The 25,388-nt window shown below is 39.9% G+C and overlaps 1 long non-coding RNA gene across 1 annotated transcript in view; it reads left to right on the forward strand.

Annotated features, from left to right (window-relative positions):
* Window positions 1-315: 315 nt before the first annotated feature.
* LOC123334885 overlaps window positions 316-25,388 on the forward strand; it is a 101,154-nt gene continuing 76,081 nt past the window's right edge. Inside the window, exon 1 of the long non-coding RNA XR_006553077.2 lies at window positions 316-397. This is a non-coding gene — a long non-coding RNA (uncharacterized LOC123334885). The remainder of the gene's footprint in view (window positions 398-25,388) is intronic.

Here is a 25,388-nt window from a genome sequence, read left to right on the forward strand (position 1 = left end):
CACTGGCAAGCGAATTCTTAACCCCTGGACCACCAGAGAAGTCCTGAACCAGGTGTGGTTATTGTGTGTGTGTGTGTGTTAATATTTAATTCTCTTCAGACCTCTGGATTGTGTCAAACGTAGGCTGGAAACGCTTGGATGAAAATGGACACTGCAGATCACAGGTAGAATTTCTCCATTTTGGAGCCTAAGCTTTTGAAGTTTTTCAGACTTTCAGCTGATGAAATCAGCCACGCTTACTCAGGTAATTGAGGGTAGTCATGTTAATTACAGTCAGCTGTGTAGAGATGCTAACTATCTCTACAGAATCCATCACAGAAACGTGCCCAGTCATGCTTGGATGCGTAACTGGCTGCCACAGCCTAGCTAAGCTGATACAGAAAATTCCTCACCACAGGTATGACGGAGAAATTTTCTTAAGTTTTTTTGTTGCTTGGTTGGTTAGCTGGTTGATCTGGTTTCATTTGGTTTTATTTTTAAGAGGAAAGGGAGTGATTCTCTATACTCCCTCTACATATAGAAAAGAAGGAATGCGTGAATTTGAGTATATGATTTGAGAAGATAGAATCTGAAATTTTTCAAAGATTGATTCCCAACCCTAACTACATTAGAATCATCTGAAGAAATTTAAAAAACATAGTCAAGCTCTAACCCAAACTATTTAAACCACCATCTCTGGTGTTTGAGCCTAGGCAGAAGTATTTTTTGAAAACTCCCCAGATGCTATTATCAATGTGGAGCCAAAGTTTAAAACTACTACCCTAGTGAAACTAAAGAAAAAGAGATCATTAGTACAGAAGTAGACAGATTGTAAGTTTGATAGGAAGTGGTGATGTTTCCTCCTGGTGGCTGTGTTTTTCTTAGTGAGATATGAGGTTATTTGCTCAAGAGTGAAGAGGAAATGAATAGAGGTTAAATGTTTGAAGATTGAATGAGGTTTATTATAGTCCTGGAAATGAGTGATAGAGGAAGTAGGCAGGGAGAGGAGGAACCAGTATTATATTGAGGGCCCTTTTGAGCTTAGTGACAACCCATAGTGACACCAAACTTCCTTGCCATACAGCTTTCCTCAGCCTTGGCTTATTTGTAAGAGAATAGACTCTGTGTATTTTAATTAGGTGAATTAGACAAAAAGACAGACATGCAAGGGAGTGCAGGTCTCAGGCAAGTTGATTTGAAATGCCAGACCTTAGAAGGTATAATTGTTAAGGAGGGAAGTAAAAATGAAAGACGTTTGGATTGGGGAAAAGAAACATGTAATTAACTAAGATAGAATAATTCTTCCTAGGAAAATAAGAGAAATTTTAGGGGCCCATGAGTTAAGTCTTAGAAGGGGAATAGAATTTGCTAGTTGAACTGAGAGACTAAGTGTTAAGGCTAAGGGAATATTGTAAACAAGTATTGTGAAAACACATTGCTTATTTCAAAAATACTGAGAAACTGTATTTCTCAAGCATAGCTTACACCTGTAAAGAAGAGCTGGGAAGACATTAATATCTCTGATTGGTATCAGAATCAGACTGCATGAGCTGCCACAAATTCTGATTTGGTAATAATGATGCTTCTAAAATAAGTATTACGATTCCAGCAGGGCAACATCTGATTCTGTCTTTTATTTACCAATTGAAAATTCTGCAAATAATATATTTCTAAACATATTTTAGTCTCTAGACTTCAAAGAATGTTTCAAAAATAAGAGATTACCATTTTATTCAAAAAGTACAGAATTGCACATAAAAGTTTTTAAAAAAATATAGCCGAACCAGAGATAATAACTGATTATTTTCAAAATTGACCAATTTTCCTTCATTCCCTGTGTAATACTTTATCAAGCTCAAACTGACCTCATGAGGTTCAGATGACATTTCTGCTTTCAATGAAGAAAATTTTCCTATGTGGGGGCCAGTTTTATTCTCTTGAACTGAAGAATTTAATTTTCTGTTCTACCTCTGAAATTCAAGAAGTTATTATTGTCAATTGATTAGAGCTTTTGAGTGGTTCCAATATTCCCGTAAAGGGACTACTCACATCTGCTATGGATATTTAAAGGAAAGTCATACACTACTGAATTATTTCTTTTTAATAGTTGACTTGCAGACTATATGAATTATTGCTGCCTAGAATATTTAATTCAGTTATGCCTCATTACACCCTATCACCTCTTATTTGGATTCCCATCGTGGCCTCTTTATGGTTTTCCACCTCCTCTCCTTCAAATGGATCCCTGCACAGTCACCTGGGACCTATCTAAAATCTATATCTGACTGTAACGTGTCCCTTCTGAAACTTCGCAGTGGTTCCTATTGCCAAATCATACCACGAAAATGGACAACATCCTTGACAGCATCTTTTCTTATTATCTTTCCCTCAAAATCAGGTCATTGAAAAAAACTCATCCTGTTGTTTTTCAGATTCTCTCTCACACTTAACTATGGCCAATACTTTTTGTCTGGTTCCCCCACTTGAACAGGGAATTGTTTTTCTATTGGTATAAAGTTTCAGTTGTGCAAGATGAGTAAATTCTAGAAATCTGCTGTACAGTGTAGTACCTACGGTTAATGATACTGAATTGTGCACTTGAAAATATGAGTAGGTAAAGCTCATGTTAGCTGTTCTTATCTCCTAAAAAGGGAGACATGAGGAAATTTTGGAGGCAATGAGTTATGTTTATTACCTTGATTTTGGTGACGGTTCCCATATTTGTATATGTCCAAACTCATTGAATCTTATTCATTAAATATGTATTTTTATATATCAAGATTATATTAAGAAATTAAAATTAAAGTAAGCTCTAAGGAAAGGGAAGTCAGGGGCCTAGAGACAGAAAAGTGAAAGTGAAGTCGCTCAGTCCTGTCTGACTCTTGGCGACCCCATGGACTGTAGCCTACCAGGCTTCTCCGTCCATGGAATTTTCCAGGCAAGAGTAGTGGAGTGGGTTGCCATTTCCTTCTCCAGGGGATCTTCCTGATACAGGGATCAAATCCAGGTCTCCCGCATTGCAGGCAGACACTTTACCTTCTGAGCCACAAGGGAAGTTAGAGACAGAAGAAGCCTGTCTAAAGCTTGGTGGAGATGGATGAAATGTTAAGGCCATTTAGGTTACCTACTTACTTCTCACTCCCCCCAATTCCTACACACACACACACACACAGAAACACACACAGAGACACACACATGCACATATATATATACACAGACACACAAAGATATGATATACAAAGTCACACACTTGCACACAGATATACATACAAATGCACATATAGAGAGACACAGATACCTACAGAGACACACCTGCAAAAGACATACAGACAGACACAGGCACACAGAGACACACAGAAACACACATACAGAAATACATAGACACACACAGAGATACATGCACACAGCCACATGCATGCACACACAGGCACACATACACACACATAAACACGTGCACACAGACACGCTTTCCTTTTCCCTGGAAAGTGAACAGATAAATACCAGGTGGACTAAAAGGAGAAACAGTGATAGAGAACTACGTCCCTCTCAGACTTTAAAATGAGGAGGGTTAGGAGTGAGTGGGTGGCTTGTCAGAAATTGTGGTGCAGAAAGCAAAAAGGGGAGAAAGGACTTTGAGGCCAGGATGGTGTTGCCATAACAGTAAAAGACTTTCATGAGTATCAGTATTTTAAAGAGTAGGAGAAGGAGGAAATCATTTAAATCTTTTTGGCTTTATGTTAGACTTACTTTCTGGTTCTAGCACTCAGTCAAATCTTAGACAAGTAGGCCTTTTTTCTTACAAATGCTCACTCTTACATAAAATATGTTTTGCATAATAAAAAAATCTTTTACAAAACTATTGAATTTGTAATAGAGAAGAAAATTATTCTCAAACTTTTGTCACCCTATGATCTCCAAATTATCACCTCAGTGATGAAAATACTTGCATTGATGAGGAATCTGAGAAAGAAAAAAAAAATGTTTTAAAAAAATCAATGTGAAACGCTGATTGGCTAGTGCTCCAGAAATAATCTGAAGTTGAGAATCTGATATGGAAATAATCCTGAAAGTGAGCTATTGAGTCATTAAACTGACCAAAAGCAAATCAAAATTTTAAATGAAATATTAAGTTTAGGATAGAAAAATCTACAATCTCAAGATGGTGCATGATCATCAAAAAAGAGTGTTTAGGGGTAGAATAGGTTACTTACATTTTGCAGAAAATATTTAGCATTAAATATGTATGAAAATAGCTGGGATAAGTTCATAATTTGGAGAATTTTCAACCTGTCATCACTTTTTGTACAATTATCACCATTTTCTCAAGCTGCATTTTTAATTCTTCTTTTGAATGAAACAAATGCAGGACTTGTTCAGGGCCTTCATTAAGACAGATTAAGAGAGCAGTTATTTCAAGGAATATGAATTTCATGTACATAACCACAATATTTTCAAATAACATTATTCTAAATACAGGAGACTATATGACTTAGTGGAAAAACACTGGACTCTCAGAATAGCTGGATTTTAACCATAGTTTTATCACTAATTGGTGCCATGATACTGTATCCTTTCTCAAAGCCTTATTTTCCCTCATTCCCTGTTGAATGATATATAATCCACAAGGTTCCCCTCAGATGTAACACAATTGAGAATACAATTGCATTTTAAATAAAACCTTTCTGCTGATTCACTCCCTCCCATTTTATGTAAACCCCCTCCCAAAATCACTATTATTAGCCACATTTTAAAAGATTTTTATGCAAAGTCTGAGTCAATATCTGAATCTAAATAGGTATAATTAATAAAGTAAGAATTCCCTCTCTGTGGAATTTACTGTGTTTCTGGTCAAATCCTATCTTGCTACATAATTTTTGTACTGGTAATTTTCTTGTAAACCTCATGACTTGTTTGTATAATTATTATAATTCTTGGTTTCTGGATTTTAAGCACAATAGAAAGACAAATTAAAAGACATTAAATTAAAATGGGACAATGAAAAGACAAAGCAGTGAGCATAAACATTATTTAATCCCTGCTCATGATCAAGAAGTACCAGTGTGGGCACTGTGGCTCTTCCATTCCATAAAAGCCAGTTCTGGATGGTCACTGACAAAGGGACCAATGTCAGCTGGCCAGATGACTTTGTCTACTTCCTTGTTCAGTGCCTCTTTGGTGGATGCTTTCTGTTAGGCATTAACATATTCAAACATTACACTTGCAGCAGCCAACTCCCACGTATCCATCCGCAGCAATCCCAGACCTTCTCGTCTCTGATCTTCTGGTCTTTTCCTTTCATACCCCTGACCTTTCTACTAGGCCATTAGCAAATGTACAGAAATAAACATGTATTCTCCCTTAAGGTCAGTTCTACTTCTACAAAGAGTGGGTGATCATATTCCCCATTTGCTCTTCCACCCACTGGAAAGATTTTTCTGTCTCCACTATTATCAAGAAACACTGCCATCCCCACGTTTATCCAGATTCAGTTTGCACACCTATACTGAGCCTACCCATTCAGAAATCAAACTTAGGCCTTTTCCTCCTTTTTTCAATTGCTCATAGAAAATTCATCTACAATGGGGCACTAGTGAATGACATCGAGTCTGGGCCACCTGCTCATGCAGCTTTCCCATACTCTTAATTTCAATCTCAAATGCATCTTTTCTGACTTAAGATGGACACTGCTGAGCTTTCTGCTTTATGATGTTGGGGGTCTAAAATAACTCAACTCGTTATGGGCAATTCCCACTTGGTGCCCCTTGGCCAAGTATCATGCCAGAAGACGACTCTCTAATGAAGTGGAATTCTCCGCTGCAGATGACATGGTCTTGTTCCAGAAGCCCAGTAGTAGGCATTAGGATTCTCTCACTAGGGTTTGCTATAAACTTGGATTCCATCTTTTCTCACCACTGACACTTCTAACAATATAGAACCTGTTAGATGATATGGCCCAAGTAGTAGGACCACTAGTACCATAGCCCGCGGCAGCTTCAGAACCCTTTTCTACTCTGGGACTTTACTCAAAACTGGAAGCCTCCCATATCATTGGACTTAAGGGCTCTAGCAGTATTTCTATGTGCACAATGTTTTCTAGCCAAACCACCAGAGTCCTACCATGTGTCGTGGTTTCTTCTCTACTATCAGACCAGACCAGATCAGTCACTCAGTCGTGTCCTACTCTTTGCGACCCCAAGAATCGCAGCACGCCAGGCCTCCCTGTCCATCACCAACTCCCGGAGTTCACTGAGACTCAAGCCTATAGGAATTAGTAATTTTGTCTTTTACCCTTCAGGAGATATTACAAATACCCCTGACCACTAGACCACTAAATGCTTGACAGAAACAGCTGTTCTTTAAAATGTGTCTTAACAAGGCCTCCAATGTACTAGCTACCAGTGTTTCATCAATGTAATGGCATCAATCCAATAATGCGATAATCTGTGACATGTCCAAATGATTTAGATTCCTTTTGAATATATTATGACAGAGAAGTGGGAGAGTTAATGTAATCCTGGGGAAAAACTATAAGTACATATTTTTGTCTATTCCACACAAATGCAGCTTTTCCCTGATCTTTTCTGATCAAAACAAACAAATGTTTTTTAAAGTACATTTGCAAAACCCATGTCTGTGTACCATGCCCCTGAATCCTTATTGGTCAGCATTTATCAACAATACCACATGTAGCATAGCAACCATGACCAGAGCTGTTACTTGCCTCAGCTTACATAGGATACAGTCATTCTCCACAATCCATTCATTTTCTCTGAGGGCCAGAATAAAGAAGTTAGGGCCAGGCTCTCTAATACGATGCTAATTTCCACTATCTCTTCCTATGCTCCAGGGATGATTTGATTTACTATCTTGGCTGGGAGGAGGGAGAAGGAAATAATTTTGCAGTCTTCTACTTGGTCTTTCCAATAAAATCAAAATGAAGAACACTCCAGCCTCCAACTGGCAACTCAATTATATATTTGGAGACAGAGAAATGACAGCCAGTTATGTCTGTTGTCACGGTGGATCCACTCTGAGCCAGACTTGAGCAGGATTCCATTCATTCCATGACTCCTGTGGTTCCCACTGTTCCTGGAGGACCATGATGATACACGGAGTCAACTCAGACTCTGTGTCTTATAGTCCTCTGGTTATTTCCCTCTCCCCAGTACATTCAATCACATGAGTAAACGACTGTAAGTCTCTTTGGGGAAGGATTAGGGGACTCAGAACAGTGTACACCTGCTGCGGTAGTACAGACGTGTTCCTCCTGTGCACGTGGTCATCTCTTCGGTCACAAAGTTCTGGATCTCAGGATTGTTTTAGGTTTGAGAACTGAGCAGAGAATTGTGAGTTTTTATTGAGACAATAGCCCTCAGCTTCCTGTTCCCTTCTAGCCTGCTTCTGATCATAGATATCAAACAGCACACTTCTTGGCTATCTATTTGGCGTGTGTGGGTGTCGTGTATTACTAGCAATCTCCATAACTCCCTGAAGGTCCAGCCCCTTTTGTCTATGACTCCAGTCCTATGGACCCCTTGTTTCTGGCAGTTAAGCATCACCACCTAGACTCAATTACTTCAGGGCTTGTCATCTTCATGGATACTGATCAGACCAGCTCTGTGAGCACTCCTCCTTGTTTCTGCCCTGTCGCTCTGGGATGAGCTGTCACTGAACTTCTCATGGATGCTTGTACCCCTACCAATGCATTCCTGACTGCCCTGCTGAATGCTGCATCCCCCTAAATGCTGGGATTCTCTATTGGGCCTTCGGATGTCATAAAAATTCCATCAGGCCCACATTCCTGAGTCATCATCTTCTTCCTCTACAACCTGTCAGACAACAGAGGCATTTGCACTTTGTTCAGCATGAATCATCTTATTCTTAACTTCTGTGAGTTACTCTTAGCAGTGAGTGTTCCTTTTCTGGGGCCCTTACCCAGGTGTAAAGTCAAACATTCCAGGAAAATGCTGCCAAGTCAATATATTGCTTTTGTTCAGTTCTTAATCCTGGCCCCCTTGATCAAACACCCTCAAAACCTCGCCCTACAGGTATTCCCTTGGCTACCACTGAAAGCTTCCTCAGTACATAATCTCATTCCTTCTTTGTCAAGTTCACCATGTCTCTCATTACATGGTGCTAGAATTTAATCATAATCAGCACCCTTGTAGCCAGAAGTGGGAGAGAGCCACTCTGGAGCAGGACAGCTGTTGTCTTGCAGCCGTTTCCTACAGGAGAAGTGTTAACTCCTTAATGAGGGGGGCAGCCTCCTCCCCTCAGCCAGTCCCCAAGGTCAGAGGGACCTGAAGAGCTACTCTTCTCAGGGATGTTGTTAAAACAAAAAGTTGCACAAGAAGACTTTTTTCAGGGCTACTGAAATAGAGAAGAGGGATCAGAACTCGGTCTAACATCAGCTCTATGGAAACAAATGGTAGGAGGGTTTTCAAGCTCTAGGCTGAGCTATGGACGCATGCTGGAGGATGTCAGGGGCACAGGTTGACCAGTAGGATGTGTCTAGCACGTTGAGTGATTCCTGAGTTCACATCTGTTTTTCTCTGTTATTAGGCCATCTGTATAATTGGTGCCTATGGAGCTTAGGTTCCTACCCTCCCACAGAGCCTGGGGAATGATGTACTAGCTTTCCTGATGATTATATTTGAAAAGGATGGCTCTCAGGTCATCCCAGAAAGACCTTCCTGAATTGTAAATCAGTCAAGAGGTTTTTAAAAGGATTTACATCTGAAAAGGGCAAAAAATGTATAATTACACATTTTTTAAAGTGAATGTTCCTAAGAAAGAGAGTTCAGGAGCTTAGAGACAGGAAGAAGACTATCTAAAGTTTAATTAAGGTGAGAGGAGCATTAAGGCCATCTCGGTCAGCATTTCCAGGGTTCAGCTTTTCCCAACCACTGCTCTGACCTTAGGGTATCAGTACTGTCTCTGCTGTACTTTTAAACATCTCTAGAGCTCTGCAGTTCTAAATACAAAATCTGGGTCAACTCTCCTGCATCTGCCCTTCCAAAGCAAGAAACAAAGGCCTCTAAGTAGACTACCCTAACAGTCCCCCAGCTGTCACACTTTAATTATTTGTTAACTGCCCTCAATTTACCACTGTCCTTCTATAAGGCCTCAGTTTAATTTAGTACTAAACAGTCGTTTAAAATGCCTTAATCATCATACCAGCAAGGACAGTCCTCTCCATGGGGACATTTTCCTGGGTTGCCACTCATGGAATCATCAGCAGTTGGGCTGCCACTTGACTGCAAGGACTGTGATGGCCCACGTGGTAGAGAATCTGCCTGCAATGCAGGAGATCCAAGTTCGATCCCTGGGTGGGGAAGATCCCTTGGAGAAAGAAGTGGCAACCCACTCCAGTATTCATGCCTAGAAAAATCCCGTGGACAGAGGAGTCTGGTGGGTGCTACAGTTCATGGGGTCGCAAAGACCTGGACACAACTGAGCGACTAACACTTTCACTTTCATATCTTCTTTGCCTGGCACTTCACTCAGGATGAGGTCTCACTTGCCAACTCCAAACCACATCTCTCCACCTGTGCCCTCACAGCACACTGTGTACAATTTGTGTCGCTTTGGGTCTTCCAAGAAGAAGATATCTGGTGTAGACCCTCGGGCAAGACCGCATATGCCAGCGATCTGGGGTGTTTCCTGTGAAGGATAAGGCAATAGGGAGGAGAAGTAGGCAGGGAAAGCCTTCAGGTTGAGATGGAAGGGTGACAAGTATGAAGACAGAGAAGAAAAGGAAGGCTGGGGAAGGAAGAGAGCCTTAGACCACAGAACAGCTCTGAGAAAATCTTGCACCAGCTGAGGGTAGGCTAAGTAAATAAGCAGAGACCATGTCCCCTGCATTGTCAGGCAGAGTCTTTTCCACTGTACCACCAGGGAAGTCCTTGATATTCTTTTAAAGGAATGAAAAAAAAAAAATGTTTGAGCCTGGTGTAAACATGCTGTTGGTGCCTGAATTTTAATGCTGGCTTTTAATGATGGTGCAGCAGACTTTTAGCAGAGCTTAAAATTTCTCCTTAGTACACTCTTCAAAGGAATGTCAAACCACTGCCTCTGCAATTGTTTGGTACTCTCATAAAATGGAAAGGGAAGGCTATCTGCTCCCAAGGTAAAAGTAAAATCCCAGGACCTAGATACATTCACATACATAACTGTGGTCAGGTCACACAAGACAGCTGTTCTCTTGATTTCTGTATCCCGTTTGACCAGTGCCTGCTTCCTCTACACCTTACTCACGAGACTGACCTTCCACATGCTTGCCTCAGGCTCCAGCTAGCAACTGTCCTTATCAAACAGGCGGTTCAGTTCAGTTCAGTTCATTTCAGTCACTCAGTCATGTCCGACTCTTTGCGACCCCATGAATCACAACACGCCAGGCCTCCCTGTCCATCACCGACTCCCGGAGCGCACCCAAACTCATGTCCATCGAGTCGGTGATGCCATCCAGCCATCTCATCCTCTGTCGTCCCCTTCTCCTCCTGCCCCCAATCCCTCCCAGCATCAGGGTCTTTTCCAATGAGTCAACTCTTCGCATGTGGCGGCCAAAGTACTGGAGTTTCAGGTTTAGCATCAGTCCTTTCAAAGAACACACAGGACTGATCTTTAGAATGGACTGGTTGGATCTCCTTGCAGTCCAAGGGACTCTCTAAGGATTATCAAATCAGCAGTTTCTTATCAAACTTCTGCTTTCCCTAATGGGCCCTCCTGACTTAAGCTCCCCTAAAATGGGCATTCCCCTCTTCCCCTTGCCCCTGCAGGAAAGAACACTTCCATGATGACCTGTGTTGCACATGGTGGGATGTAGCTTTAGGACCGTGTTTCAGACTTATGAGCTCCCCATCCCTTAAACCAGAGGTCCCCAACCTCTAGGACCATTAGACCATTAGACCATCTAATGCCTGATGATCTGCGGTGGAACTGATATAATAATAAGAGAAACAAAGTATACACTAAATATAGTGTGCTTGAAGGTTCGTCTAGTCAAGGCTATGGTTTTTCCTGTGATCATGTATGGATGTGAGAGTTGGACTGTGAAGAAGGCTGAGGGCCGAAGAATTGATGCTTTTCAACTGTGGTGTTGGAGAAGACTCTTGAGAGTCTCTTGGACTGCAAGGAGATCCAACCAGTCCATTGTGAAGGAGATCAGCCCTGGGATTTCTTTGGAAGGAATGATGCTAAAGCTGAAACTCCAGTACTTTGGCCACCTCATGCGAAGAGTTGACTCATTGGAAAAGACTCTGATGCTGGGAGGGATTGGGGGCAGGAGCAGAAGGGGACGACAGAGGATAAGATGGCTAAATGGCATCAATGACTTGATGGACGTGAGTCTGAGTGAACCCCAGGAGTTGGTGATGGACAGGGAGGCCTGGCGTGCTGCGATTCATGGAGTCACAAAGAGTCGGACACGACTGAGCGACTGATCTGATCTGATCTGAATCATCTTGAAACTATCCCCCCACCCACTTCCATGGAAAAATTGTCTTCTCCAAAACCAGTCCCTGATGCCAAAAAGGTTGGGGACTGCTGCCCTAAAGGTAGATGTAACAGACATCTCTATTACAAACTCTGAGCTCTTTCTTCAGTCTTAAAGATGGGCAGATGCAAGAGTTACAGGCCTGCGAGGTACAACCCCAAATTAGTTGAGATGGATTTTTTTTTTTAATTAAGATCTAGGACCTCAGCTGAAACATATCTAGACTATTGACCTTTCTATTCATTTATTTTTCCTATATTTTTGTTCCTTTTTCTCTTTGCACAGTGTTGTTTTTCATCGTTATCATTAATAGCTTTATCAAAAGTCACTATTAGAAGTACCATTTGCCTTCAATATGTTATATGTTATCCAACCTGAGCTAATATCTGCAGCCTCCTATGTATTAATACAGCAGGACTGATTCAGGGCTAAGGGCCAAATACAAGGTAAAGCCAAAAACTCAAACCCATCTTTTTCAGAAACATCAAAACCAAAAGGTGGGCTCTTGAGTCAGAAAGTGAGAGAGAGCTAACAGGGACATTTTTCTTCCAGTTATCATGACATTTAGCCTCACTTGAACCTGGATGTTGGGTGGGGGAGAGGGGGCGGGCTGACTTCACCCACAGAGGGACATTTGTATGGAAACTGCTCTGAGATCAGGAGATTTTGAGGAGATAAAGAAATCCTGCTCATGGACATTGGTCCCTCCATGCCTTCTCCAGTTTCCTCACATTCCTTGAATATTTTGACATCAGGAATATTTTAAACGTTCAACATATATATTTTAAGATACTTGCCTGAGAAGCAAAGCTTATTATTATTCAGTGATTGGGTGTGTGTCTGTGTTTGTGTGTGGTGTTGAGAACTCATTATTAAGAACTCTCATCAAGCTCTGGGTGCTTTCTCACTGCAGTCACTTCTCCTTCCTAAGATAGGTTGCTAACTTGGCATTAAAAAAAATATGATTTTTCCCCCTACACATTCTGGACTCAATAAGGCAGCTCATATCCGTAAAGGAAGAAACATATCCAAGTATTTTAAAGAAAAACAATTTAACAAAAGAATCATTTTTCAGTAAATATTTTAAAACACTTTATTCAATAATTAATCTCCCTGTGGAAAGCCCGCTTCCTGTTCCTCACTGCCATCTTCTAGGGTAAGAAGCATGAAGTATGTTATATTTGCTTGCATTGCCACCTACCAGACTGAGCTCACTACAAAAGGGAGGGGAGCTGAGGTTGAAACAAACTAGAAATTTCAGATCCATCTCTAGATAGATAGATAGACAATAGATCATTAGATAGACAAGTATATAGAAAGGTAGATAGATAGACAGATAGACAAATGAATAAATAGATATAACAGAGAAAACTTCCCCTGCTGCAGGCTTTGTGAATCATGCCCTCTGCTGGAGCCCCACAGCTTCAGTTTAAGGATGTACGATCAATACTACATGATTATACTGAGTGCACAAAGAACTTGTTCATCAGTGATGCTCTCGCTAATGGAGAAGATGCTCAAAGTGTATGCTCAGCAGTCTCTCAGAGACGAGTACCTTTTTATTGTGATCTATTTGTGATTTATTTCTTAAATGACTAATGAGACTTAGATTTTTCTGACAGTTTAGGGTCTTCAGCTTTCTGCTTACATCATTTATCCTTAATAGCAAAATCTAGATTTAAAGAGCTTTAGTTTTCTCTTCATTCACATGTAGCTACACAGGTAAAAGATGTAATCATCCCATACAAATGGACCCTTCCCCACTTCTACCTCTCAATATTTTGTGGAGATTTTTGTCTTTATGCAAGGAGTGTACCTAGAGGGCATGGGAGGAGGAGGTCCCCTGTTTAAAGAAAATTGCATTTAATGTAATTCAAAATCAATACTTTATACCCTTTAACACCACCAATATGCCACTCAGGCTGTCCTAAAACATCCCCAAAGGAGTTCCATGGAAAACAGGAAATAGGCTGTTTGCAGTTCAATAAGGACACCCCAAATACTATTCCACTGTATTTTATGTAAAAAAAAAAAAAACACAACCTCTATCAATTTGAAATATCTTTTAGAAAATTTGGATATAATAAGATATATTTGTTTTCCTTTTCCAGCTAACCTAAAGCAATAGCAATAGTAATCATTTATTGAGTACTTAGTATGCTATACAAATTATTATCTTTGCAAAACTCCTACGGTGTAGGCATTATAATTTCCATTTTAGAATGAGGAAATTGAAACTCAGAAAGACAACATAATCTGAGCAGTGTTGCACAGTTACTGAGCGGCAGAGCTAATATTTAAATCTGTCTAGTCATGTTCCAAAGCCTATGTCTACAATAAAATAGGAGCACTGTAATTTTCTGATACTCCAGAAAGAGTGAAATGTAGAGAATATGAAAATTCCCCCCAAATGAAAAAACTAGTCTAATTTTAAAAAGAAGCATCATGAACAGAATCAGGCAATTAAGTAAAAGGACTTACTCAAGTACACAAATCACTGTGATCATTGAAAACATGTCACTGTCATATGAAAGGCAAAGAGAGGAGAGTAGCATTTGCAGTCGTAGGAGAAAATTTCTGTATCTTTAACATATTTTAAAAGGAAAAGAGGTATGATCCCATAATGATAAAGCTAAAGCAACAGTAAGGTTTGTTTCCCTCCTAAGACTTGTCCAAAAGCTGCCGTTAGTATCTTCACTCTAGCTAAGGTGAGGATGCTTAACAGCACCATAATGTAGGTGAAGCTTCGCCTAGGTTGGCTAGGCCAGTGGGGCTTACATTATTTCTTTATGTATATATTTAATTTTTAAAGCCATCTATTTATAAATATGATATAGCTTTGTTGCTATATATTCAAGCCATATAAAAAGGCACAGCATTTTGTTTTGTTATAGACTCCCAAATTCTTCTATTTTTACTTCCTTTTCCTTTCCTACCTGTATTTGAGATTGCTATTTACAAAACCTTCTCTAGGGGATCTTCCCAACCCAGGGATCAAACCCAGGTCTCCTGCATTGTGGACGGACTCTTTTGATCACTTTTTGTTTTTGTACAACATTTTAATTTTGAGCTAATATTTTATCTCTTTTGAGTTCTATTTATTCGTTTATATACTCTTCACTAACTTAACCCTAATTGCTCCTTCTGTTATATAATAAACTTCTTTTCTCTTCTTACTAAACAATAACTTTCCTGGGATCTTCCAACTTGCTACAATCTGAACTGATTCCTCTCCATGCCCACCTCTGGTCCTGGACACTCTTCACTATCATATTCATTCCCTTTACCTCTCTTTTGTAGGATCTCCTTTCTTCTGGATCCCATCTTCTGTTTGGGGTGAAGGAAGTATTTATTTCTTTGCCTCCTGCTTTGCCTCCTGCTTGGGTGGGAGTATATCTTCTGTCATATTCCTATGCTTTGCGTTTGGAACTCTTTTTGAGAATTTGCATTGTGAATATTCTCTTATTCTATCATCTTTGCACTTAGTAGTTTGGCCACGTATAGAATACTAGATAGGAAATCAGTGCCTTTCAAAATCATTAAGTTATTTCTCCACTGTCTTCTAGGCTCAGAAATGACTAAAATCATTCAAATTCTTGATCCTGTCTTTGAAACCTAACTTCCCCCTTGTCAATACTCCTCTCATTTCACAGGAATGTACTTTGATTGTTTCCATCCATTATGTTAGGCACTCTAAGTGTGAATCCCTTTTGAGTGGGAACTCATGTTCTCTAGATTTGCTAAATTTTTGAAAATTGTTTTATTCATGATTTTATCCTCTCTATGCACTTTTCTTTTTGGAAAATTTTTTCAGCTCTCTTTAACTGCTCCCCCTGCCCCTGCCCATTTCCAATTTATTGGCTTTTGAGCCCTAAGTTATGAGAAAATTGCTGGGCTTCCCTGATAGCTCAACTGGTAAAGAATCTGCCTGCAATGCTGGAGACCCCAGTTAGTTCCTGGGTCGGGAAGATCATGGGGTCGCCAAGAGTCAGACATGACTGAGTGACTAAGCACACACACACAACAGAGAATTGCTAACTATATTCCAAGTCTTGTTTTCAATTTTTCATTTTGCTCTTATGTTTTCAATTGTAAAAATATCTCTTTTAGTCTTTGAATGTTACTTTTTCAAGGCATTCATTTTAGTTTATGAATGTAATAACTTATTTTTGCTCCAATGATATTTATGCTATTTTAATGATTTTTTTCTTCTCTCTGATTAACTCACATTTTCTTTCTTTTTTCCCTACCTGTTTTTTTGCTTATGTTTTTGCCCATATTTAAGAGTGGTACGTTAAGAACCCAAATGGAAGCTCTGAGAGCTGATGGGGCTCTTCAGCTCTGGCCTGTACATTTGGCTGGAACATTTCCTAGTGGAAATCCTGGTGTTGGCATATTTAGAGCTTTCCTCTGGGGCTGCTCAAATTCCCCAGCAAAGATTCCTCTGTCCTGTTTGGAGGGAATGCTTCTGGCTGCTACTTGGGAAAATTGTTTTTTTCCAAGGTTGCTAACACACATCCAATTCTGTGATTTATTATTAAAATTACATTCTCTCACTTGAACATAATTTATGTAAAAGACACTAAGATTGCCAGGAGACAGAGATGGTGAATGGTTAAAATTTATCTCAATGGAATTTGTCTTTCTAATGATGTCCTTAATATTTTATTGTTTATGTGTTTATGAAGGCTGATTAGAAGGCTGGAACTTTCACTTTCCTCCCTCCATCCCTCAGCCTCCAACATCAGGAAAGAGGATAGGACTGGAGATTGAGTTCAGTCATCAATGGCTAGTGTTTTAATCAATCATGTCACAAAGCCTCCATAAAAACTCAAAAGGACAGGTCCCAAGAGTTTTCAGGTTGGTGAACACGTGGAGATATGGGGACAGTGTCTCACCCAAAGAGGGCAGGGACACTCCATGCCCTTTCCCATACCTTGTCCTGGGAATCTCTTTTATATGACTATTTCTGAATCATATCCTTTTATAGTCAACTCAGAACTGGATAAGTAAAAAGTTTCTCTGAGCTCTGTGAACCACTAAAACAAATTAACCTCAAACCAAGAAGGGGTCATTGAAATTGCTTATTGATCTATGGCCAATCAGTGAGAAGCACAGATGATAACCTGGGCTTGTGATTCATGTCTGAAGTGTGTGTGTGTGTGTGTGTGTGTGTGAGAGAGAGAGAGAGAGAGAGGAGGTGGGGGCCTGTTGGTGGCCATGCAGTGTGGTAGAACCGACCCCATAGCCTGTGGAATCTGGTGCTACTTCCAGGTATGTAGTACCAGAATTGAGTTGAAGTGTAGGATCCCCAGTTAGCGTTCAGAAAGCAGCTTGGTGGTGGGAAACACCCTCTCTCCACTCATTAGAACTGGAGTGTTCAGAATACCAAATAGTGAGTTTCCAAAAATACAGATCTGACACACCCAAATCCTTCACTGTGTCCCTGAAACTCACTTTATTTAATAGAGCAGGAAGTTTGTCAGTGTATGAGGGGAAGGGAAAAAAGAATACAAACCTCACTGAGTAGAAGTATTTACTCATATTGAATATTTTTGCTGTTTTAGAATAGACAAAAATCTGTGGCTTCAGATATTGAATAAAAAGGTAGCATGTCTGCTGGTAAATTTAAGACGCCACCCTATAGATGACTTAAAAATTACAAGACTACCTAATTTTATTTCCAAGTCAAAATCTATAATAATTTTATGAATCTCATAACTAATTAATGGTTTCTCAGGATAGATCCTCAACCAAATGATAGCTTCTCATATTCCATTCCAATAGTTGGAATATTATTTTTAATTAGTTTAAATTCTTAGGAAAGTGAATCAGTTTGGTCTAGCTAATCCTAATAAGCCTGTTCACCCAGTTCATTGGTCACCTTCCCTCTGAGCAATGAATTTTGGAGGAAAAACAACTGGGGATGGGCTGCAGTTGAAGGAACAACCTGCAGAAAAACTTTTACCTGGAAGGGAACTCTCATCAATTCCTCCCTAAAGTTAAGATCCAATCATTTTCCATTGTTTTTTTACTTTTTATTGGAGCATAGTTGATTTACAATGTTGTATTCATTTCTGCTCTAAAGTGAATCAATTATGCTTATACCTATATCCACTCTTTTTTAGATCCTTTTTACATTTAGGTCATTACAGAGTAGTGAGTAGAGTTCCCTGTGCTATACAGTAGGTCCTTCAGTTCAGGTCAGTCGCTCAGTCGTGTCCGACTCTTTGCAACCCCATGAAGCGCAGCACGCCAGGCCTCACTGTCCATCACCAACTCCCGGAGTTCACTCAGACTCATGTCCATCGAGTCAGTGATGCCATCCAGCCATCTCATCCTCTGTTGTCCCCTTCTCCTCCTGCCCCCAATCCCTCCCAGCATCAGAGTCTTTTCCAATGAGTCAACTCTTCGCATGAGGTGGCCAAAGTAGGTCCTTATTAGTTATCTATTTTATACATAATAGTGTTTATATGTCGGAGAAGGCAATGGCACCCCACTCCAGTACTCTTGCCTGGAAAATCCCATGGACAGAGGAGCCTGGTGGGCTGCAGTCCATGGGGTCGCTAAGAGTCGGACACCACTGAGCGACTTCACTTTCACTTCTCACTTTCATGCATTGGAGAAGGAAATGGCAACCCACTCCAGTGTTCTTGCCTGGAGAATCCCAGGGACGGGGGAGCCTGGTGGGCTACCGTCTATGGGGTCGCACAGAGTCAGACACGACTGAAGTGACTTAGCAGCAGCAGCAGTGTTTATATGTAAATCCCAATCTCCCAATGTATCTCTCCCTCTCTTTGCTATCTGGTAACCATAAGATTGTTTTCTACATCTGTGACTCTCTCTTTTGTAAATAAGCTCGTATGTACCATTTTTTTTTAGATTCAACATACGTGATATCACATGATATTTGTTTTTATCTGAGTTATGTCACTTGGTATAATAATCTCTAGGTCCATTCATGGTGCTACAAATAGCATTATTTTGTTCTTTTTATGGCCAAGCAATATCCCACTGAATATATGTGCCTCATCTTCTCTGTCAGTAGACATTTAGGTTGCTTCCCTGTCGTGGCTACTGTAAATAGTGCTGCACTGAAGGTTGGCATAGATGTGTCTTCTTGAATTACAGTTTTCTCTGGGTACATGTCCAGGAGTGGGATTGCTGGATCATATAGTAGCTGTCAGTTCAGTTCAGTTCAGTCACTCAGTCATGTCCTAACTTTGTGATCCCATGGACTGCAGCACGCCAGGCTTCCCTGTCCATCACCAACTCCCAGAGCTTGGTCAAACTCATGTCCATTGACTTGGTGAGGCCATCCAACCATCTCATCCTCTGTCATCCCCTTCCCCTGCCCTCAATATTTCCCAGAATCAGGGTCTTTTCCAGTGAGTCAGTTCTTCACATCAGGTGGCTGAAGTATTTAAGTTTCAGTTTCAACATCAGTCCTTTGGATGAATATCCAGGGTTGATTTCATTTAGGATTGACTGGTTGGATCTCCTTGCAGTCCAAGGGACTCTCAAGAGTCTTCTCCAGCACCACAGTTCAAAAGCATCAATTCTTTGGCACTTAGCTTTCTTTATAGTCCAACTCTCACACCCATACATGACTACTGGAAAAAGCATAGCTTTGACTAGATGGACCTTTGTTGGCAAAGTAATGTCTCCGCTTTTTAATATGCTACCTAGGTTTATCATAGTTCTACAAGGGAACCCTACTAGAGGGTTAATAGGAATGTAAATCTGTATAGGACTGTGCAGAACAGTATGGAGGTTCCCCAAAACAAATGAAAAATTTTGCCTACTAATTTAACTAAGTAAGTAAGTGTTAGTTGCCCAGTCGTGCCCAACTCTTTACGACCCCATGGACCGCAGCCCACCAGTCTCTTCTGTCCATGAGATTTTCCAGGCAAGAATACTGGAGTGGGTTGCCATTTCCTTCTCCAGAGGATCTTCCCAACCCAGGGATCAAACCCAGGTTCCCTGAACTGCAAGAAGATTCTTGACTGAGTGAGCTACAAGGGAAGCAGGAGTGCGATTTCAATCCCTGGTTGGGGAGCTAAGATCCCATATACCTTGTGGCCAAAAAAAAAAAAAAACCAAAAAACAAAAAACACCACCAAAACACAAAACAGAAGCAATATTGTAACGAAATTCAATAAAGACTTTAAAAATAGTCCACATTAAAAAATAATCTTAGAATTGACAGTAACACAATAATAGTAGGAGACTTTAACACCCCACTCACACCAATGGACAGATCATCAAAACAGGAAATTAATAAGGAAACACAAGTGTTAAATGATACATTAAATGAGATGAATCTCATTGATATCTTCAAGACATTCCATCCAAATGCAGAAGAATATACATTTTTTTCAAGTGCACATGGAACATTCTCCAGGATAGACCACATCTTGGGTCACAAATCAAACCTCAGTAAATTTAAGAAAATTGAAATCATATTAAGCATCTTCTCTGACCACAATGCTATGAGACCAGGTATCAATTACAAGAAAAAAACTGTAAGAAACACAAACACATGGAGATTAAACAACACATTTCTAAATAACCAACAGGTTACTGAAGAAATCAACATGGAAATCAAAAAATTTCTAGAAACAAATGACAATGAAAACATGACAACTCAAAACCTATGGGATGCAGTAAAAGCTGTCCTAAGAGGGAAGCTTATTGCAATACAATCCTACCTCAAGAAACAAGAAAAACATCGAATAGACAACCTAACTTTACACCTAAACCAACTGGAAAAAGAAGGGGGAAAAAAAACAAAATTAATAGAAGGAAAGAAATCATAAAGATCCAAACAGAAATAAATGAAAAAGAAATGAAAGAAACAATAGTAAAGATTACTAAAACTAAAAGCTGGCTCTTTGAGAAGATAAACAAAATTGGCAAGCCTTTAGCCAGACTCATCAAGAAAAAGAGAGAGAAGAATCAAATCAACAAAATTAGAAATGAAAAAGGAGAGGTTACAGCAGACAATGCAGAAATACAAAGGATTATAAGAGACCATTATGAACAACTATATGGCAATAAAATAGATAACCTGGAAGAAATAGACAGATTCTTAGAAAAGTTCAATCTTCCAAGACTGAACCAGGAAGAAATAGAAATTATGAACAATTCAATTACAAGCACTGAAATTGAAGCTGTGATCAAAAATCTCCCAAAAAACAAAAGCCCAGGACCAGATGGCTTCACAGGAGAATTCTATCAAACATTTAGAGAAGAGCTAATGCCTATCCTTCTAAAACTCTTTCAAAAAATTGCAGAGGAAGGAACACTTCCAAATTCATTCTACAAGCCCACCATCATCATGATACCAAAACCAGACAAAGACAACACAGAAAAAGAAAACTACAGGCCAATATCACTGATGAACATAGATGCAAAAATCCTCAACAAAATTTTAGCAAACAGAATTCAGCAACATGTCAAAAAGCTCATATACCACTATCAAGTTTATTTTATTCCGGGGATGCAGGGATTCTTCAATATATGGAAATCAATCAGTGTGATACACCGTATTAACAAATTGAAAGATAGAAACCATATGATCATCTCAATAGATACAAAAAAGCATTTGACAAAATTCAACACCTATTTATGATTAAGACTCTTCAAAAAATGGGCATAGAAGGAACCTGCCTCAACATAGTAAAGGCCATAGATGATAAGCCTACAGCAAACATTATTCTAATGGTGAAAAACTGAAAGCATTCCCCCTAAGATCAGGAACAAGACAAAGGTGTCCTCTTTCACCACTCTTATTTAACACAGTTTTGGAAGTCCTAGCTACAGCAGTCAGAGAAGGAAAAGAAATAAAAGGAATCCAGATCAGAAAAGAAGTAAAGCTCTCAGTGTTCACAGATGACATGATACTGTACATAGAAAACCCTAAAGATAGTATCAGAAAATTACTAAAGCTAATCAGTGAATTCAGCAAAGTTGCAGGATACAAAATCAATACACAGAAATCACTTGCATTTCTATATACTAACAATGAAAAATCAGAAAGAGCAATTAAGGAATCAATCCTATTCACCATTGCAACAAAAAGAATTAAATACCTAGGAATAAACTTACCTAAGGAGATGAAAGATCTGTACACAGAAAATTATAAGACACTAATGAAAGAAATAAAAGATGACATAAACAGATGGAGGGATATTCCTTGTTCTTGGGTAGGAAAAATCAATATTATGAAAAGGACAATACTACCAAATGCAATCTACAGATTCAATGCAATCCCTATCAAATGACCAATGGCATTTGTCACAGAACTACAAAAAAACATTTCACAATTCATATGGAAACACAAAAGACCCCGAATAGCCAAAGCAGTCTTGAGAAAGAAGAATGGAGCTGGAGCAATCAACCTTCCTGACTTCAGGTTATACTACATTGCTACAATCATCACAACAGTATGGTACTGGCACAGAAACAGAAATATAGACCAATGGAACAAGATCCAAAGCCCAGAAATAAACCCATACACCTATGGGTACAAAGGAGTCAAGAATATGCAATGAGGCAAAGACAGCCTCTTCAATAAATGGTGCTGGGAAAACTGAACAGCTACATGTAAAAGAATTAGAACACTTCCTAACACCATACACAAAAGTGAAAGTGAAGTTGCTCAGTCATGTCCAACTCTCTGCAACACCATGGACTGTAGCCTACCAGGCTCCTCTGTCCATGGGATTTTCCAGTCAAGAATACTGGAGTGGGTTGCCATTTCCTTCTCCAGGAGATCGTCCCAACCCAAGGATCGAACCCGGGTCTCCTGCATTGTAGGCAGATGCTTTACTGTCTGAGCCACCAGGGAAGTACACCATACACAAAGATAAACTCAAAACAGATTAAAAACCTAAATGTAAGACCAGAAACTATAAAACTCTTAGAGGAAAACATAGGCAGAAAACTCGATGACATAAACCAAAGCAAGATCCTCTATGATCCACCTCCTAGAGTAATGGAAATAAAAACAAAAGTAAACAACTGAGACCTGATTAAACTTAAAAGTTTTTGCACAGCAAAGGAAACTATAAGTAAGGTGAGAAGACAACCCTCAGAATGGGAGAAAATAATAGCAAATGAAACAACTGACAAAGGATTAATTTCCAAAATATGCAAGCAGCTCATACAACTCAATACCAGAAAAACAAACAACCCAATCAAAAAGTGGGAAAAAGACCAAAACAGACATTTCTCCAAAGAAGATATACAGATGGCCAACAAACACATGAAAAGATTCTCAACATCGCTCATTATTAGAGAAATGCAAATCAAAACTACCATAAGATATCACCTCACACTGGTCAGAATGGCCCTCATCGAAAAGTCTACAAACAATAAATGCTGGAGAAGGTGTGGAGAAAAGGGAAAACTCTTGCACTGTTGGTGGGAATGTAAACTGATAAGCCACTATGGAAGGTGGTATGGAGATTTCTTAAAAAACTAGGAATAAAACCACCATATGACGCAGCAATTCCACTCCTAGGTATATACCCTGAGGAAACCAAAATTGAAAGAGATACATGTATCCCGTTGTTCATTGAAGCACTATTTACAATAGCTAGAACATGGAAGCAACCTAGATGTCCATCGATAGGTGAATGGATAAAGAAGTCGTGGTACACATGCACAATGGAATATTACTCAGCTATTAAAAGGAACACATTTGACTCAGTTCTAATGAGGTGGATAGACTTAGAACCTATTATACAGAGTAAAGTGAGTCAGAAAGAGATAAATACTGTATTCTAACATGTATATACAGAATCTAGAAAAATGATACTGAAGAATTTATTTACAGGGCAACAATAGAGAAACAGAAATAGAGAATAGACTTTATGGACATGCGGAAGGGGGAGGAGAGGGTGAGATGTATGGAAAGAGTAACATGGAAACTTACATTACCATATGTAAAATAGATGGCCAACTGGAATTTGCTGTATGGCTCAGGAAACTCAAACAGGGGCTGTGTATCAACCTAGAGGGAGATGGGAGGGAGTTTCAAAAGGGACGGCATGTATGTATACCTATGGCTGATTCATGTTGAGGTTTGACAGGAAACAGCAAAATTCTGTAAAGCAATTATCCTTCAATAAAAAGTAATTAATTAAAAATAATCTTAGAAAAAATAATAAAAATAGAGCTTCCATTGCTTTTAGGAAGGACCCTACAAAGGCTCCTGCAGCTGGGTCCTTGCCTCACCTCTTCTCTCATCACTCCCCCCTCTTTTTCTCAGCTGCAGCCACGCTGACTTTGCAGTATCTCAAATTACCCTTGTTTCCATGTTACCCCCACAGCATTTGCCAAGGCTTTTCCCTTTGCCCACCTAATAATCACCCTGTAGATTTCATCTCAAATCACGTCCTCAGTGTCCTTGAAGACGTGTACAGAACGATATACTTTTGGGAATTAGAGCTGCCAATTAAATGCCATTTTGTTATGAAACTGTGTGAAAATACTGATGGGATTCAGGAAAAGCTAACCCCAAATATGACACCAGGGCATACCGAATATTCTAAGCTGAAGAAATCAGAGAAATAGCATGTGTAGAAGGGACTCTCTGACCTTCCCCTGAAGGAGATGATAAGACCCTTATGTGAGGGGGTGCCCTTTCTATACCTACAGGAAAGGTCCATTCTAGTCTCCAGGATGTCAAGAGAAATTAAACTGAATAGGCTTTGCTTTTTCCCCTAATTTACCATGTTCAACTCACACTCCTTTTTGTCCTATCATATTTTTACAAGACTTTCCTCTCTACTTCTAACCAAACACTCAGATTTTAACCTTAACACTTTCAGGTTTAACTACTTCTTCAGGTTTTCATTTCCTTGCGACGTTTCCAGTGTCACATGAAACTTAAAATAGACAAATTTACATGCTTTTTTTTTTTTTAAGGTTTGCTTAAAAAAAAAAAATATTTGGCTGCATCAGGTCTCGGTTGTGGCATGCAAGATCTTCCTTGCAGTGTGCGGGCTTCCCTCTGGTTGGGGTGTGCTGGCTTAGCTGCCCTACTGCATGGAAGATCACAGTTCCCCAACCAGGAATTGAACCCACATCCCCTGCACTGGTAGGTGGACTCTTCACCACTGGACCACTAGAGAAGTCCTGATTTGTATGCTTTTCTCTTGTCAGCCTGTCTCTTGTCAGAGGAGTCTCAGTCAAGACCTTAGAAGGGTAGAGGAAACAACCGTTTTTCATCCCTATTTCGGTAACCATAGGCTTCCTTTGTGACTCAAATGATAAAGCATCTGCCTACAATGCAGGAGACCTGAGTTTGATCCCTGGGTCAGGAAGATTCCCTGGAGAAGGGAATGGTTACACACTCCACTATTGTTGCCTGGAGAACACCATGGACAGAGGAGCTTGGTGGGCTACAGTCCACGGGGTCGCAAAGAGTCGGACATGACTGAGTGACTAACAGTACCCAGATAAGAGGCTGTCAATATAGGCAAGAATGAGGAAATTTCTAGACAGTCAGAGGGGTCACACTGTGTTGAGTAGTGATTGTCAAGAAGAGATGAGTTAGCAGCAGGGGGTGGCACTACTCTCAAAAGTAACCTCTCCTATCTCTCAATCTCCTCAGAGCTGCTACTTACGCACTGAATTGATCCCGTAACGTTTTTTTTCTCTTCTTATCTGAGAAGCTCATTAAAGACCACATTTCTAAGGTACAACTTGAGCAATATACGTAGATGGCTTAGTGCATTATTATTGAGTAATAAGCTTTGTTGAAGACTTGTTGTTGTCATTTAGTCGCTAAGTCCTGTCCGAGTCTATTGCGACCCCATGGACTGTAGCCCACCAGGTTCTGTCCATGGGATTTCCCAGGCAAGAATACTGCAGTGGGTTGCCATTTCTTCTTCCAGGAGATCTT

This window comes from Bubalus bubalis, chromosome 8 (genome assembly GCF_019923935.1).
Source record: "Bubalus bubalis isolate 160015118507 breed Murrah chromosome 8, NDDB_SH_1, whole genome shotgun sequence".
NCBI lineage: Eukaryota > Metazoa > Chordata > Mammalia > Artiodactyla > Bovidae > Bubalus > Bubalus bubalis.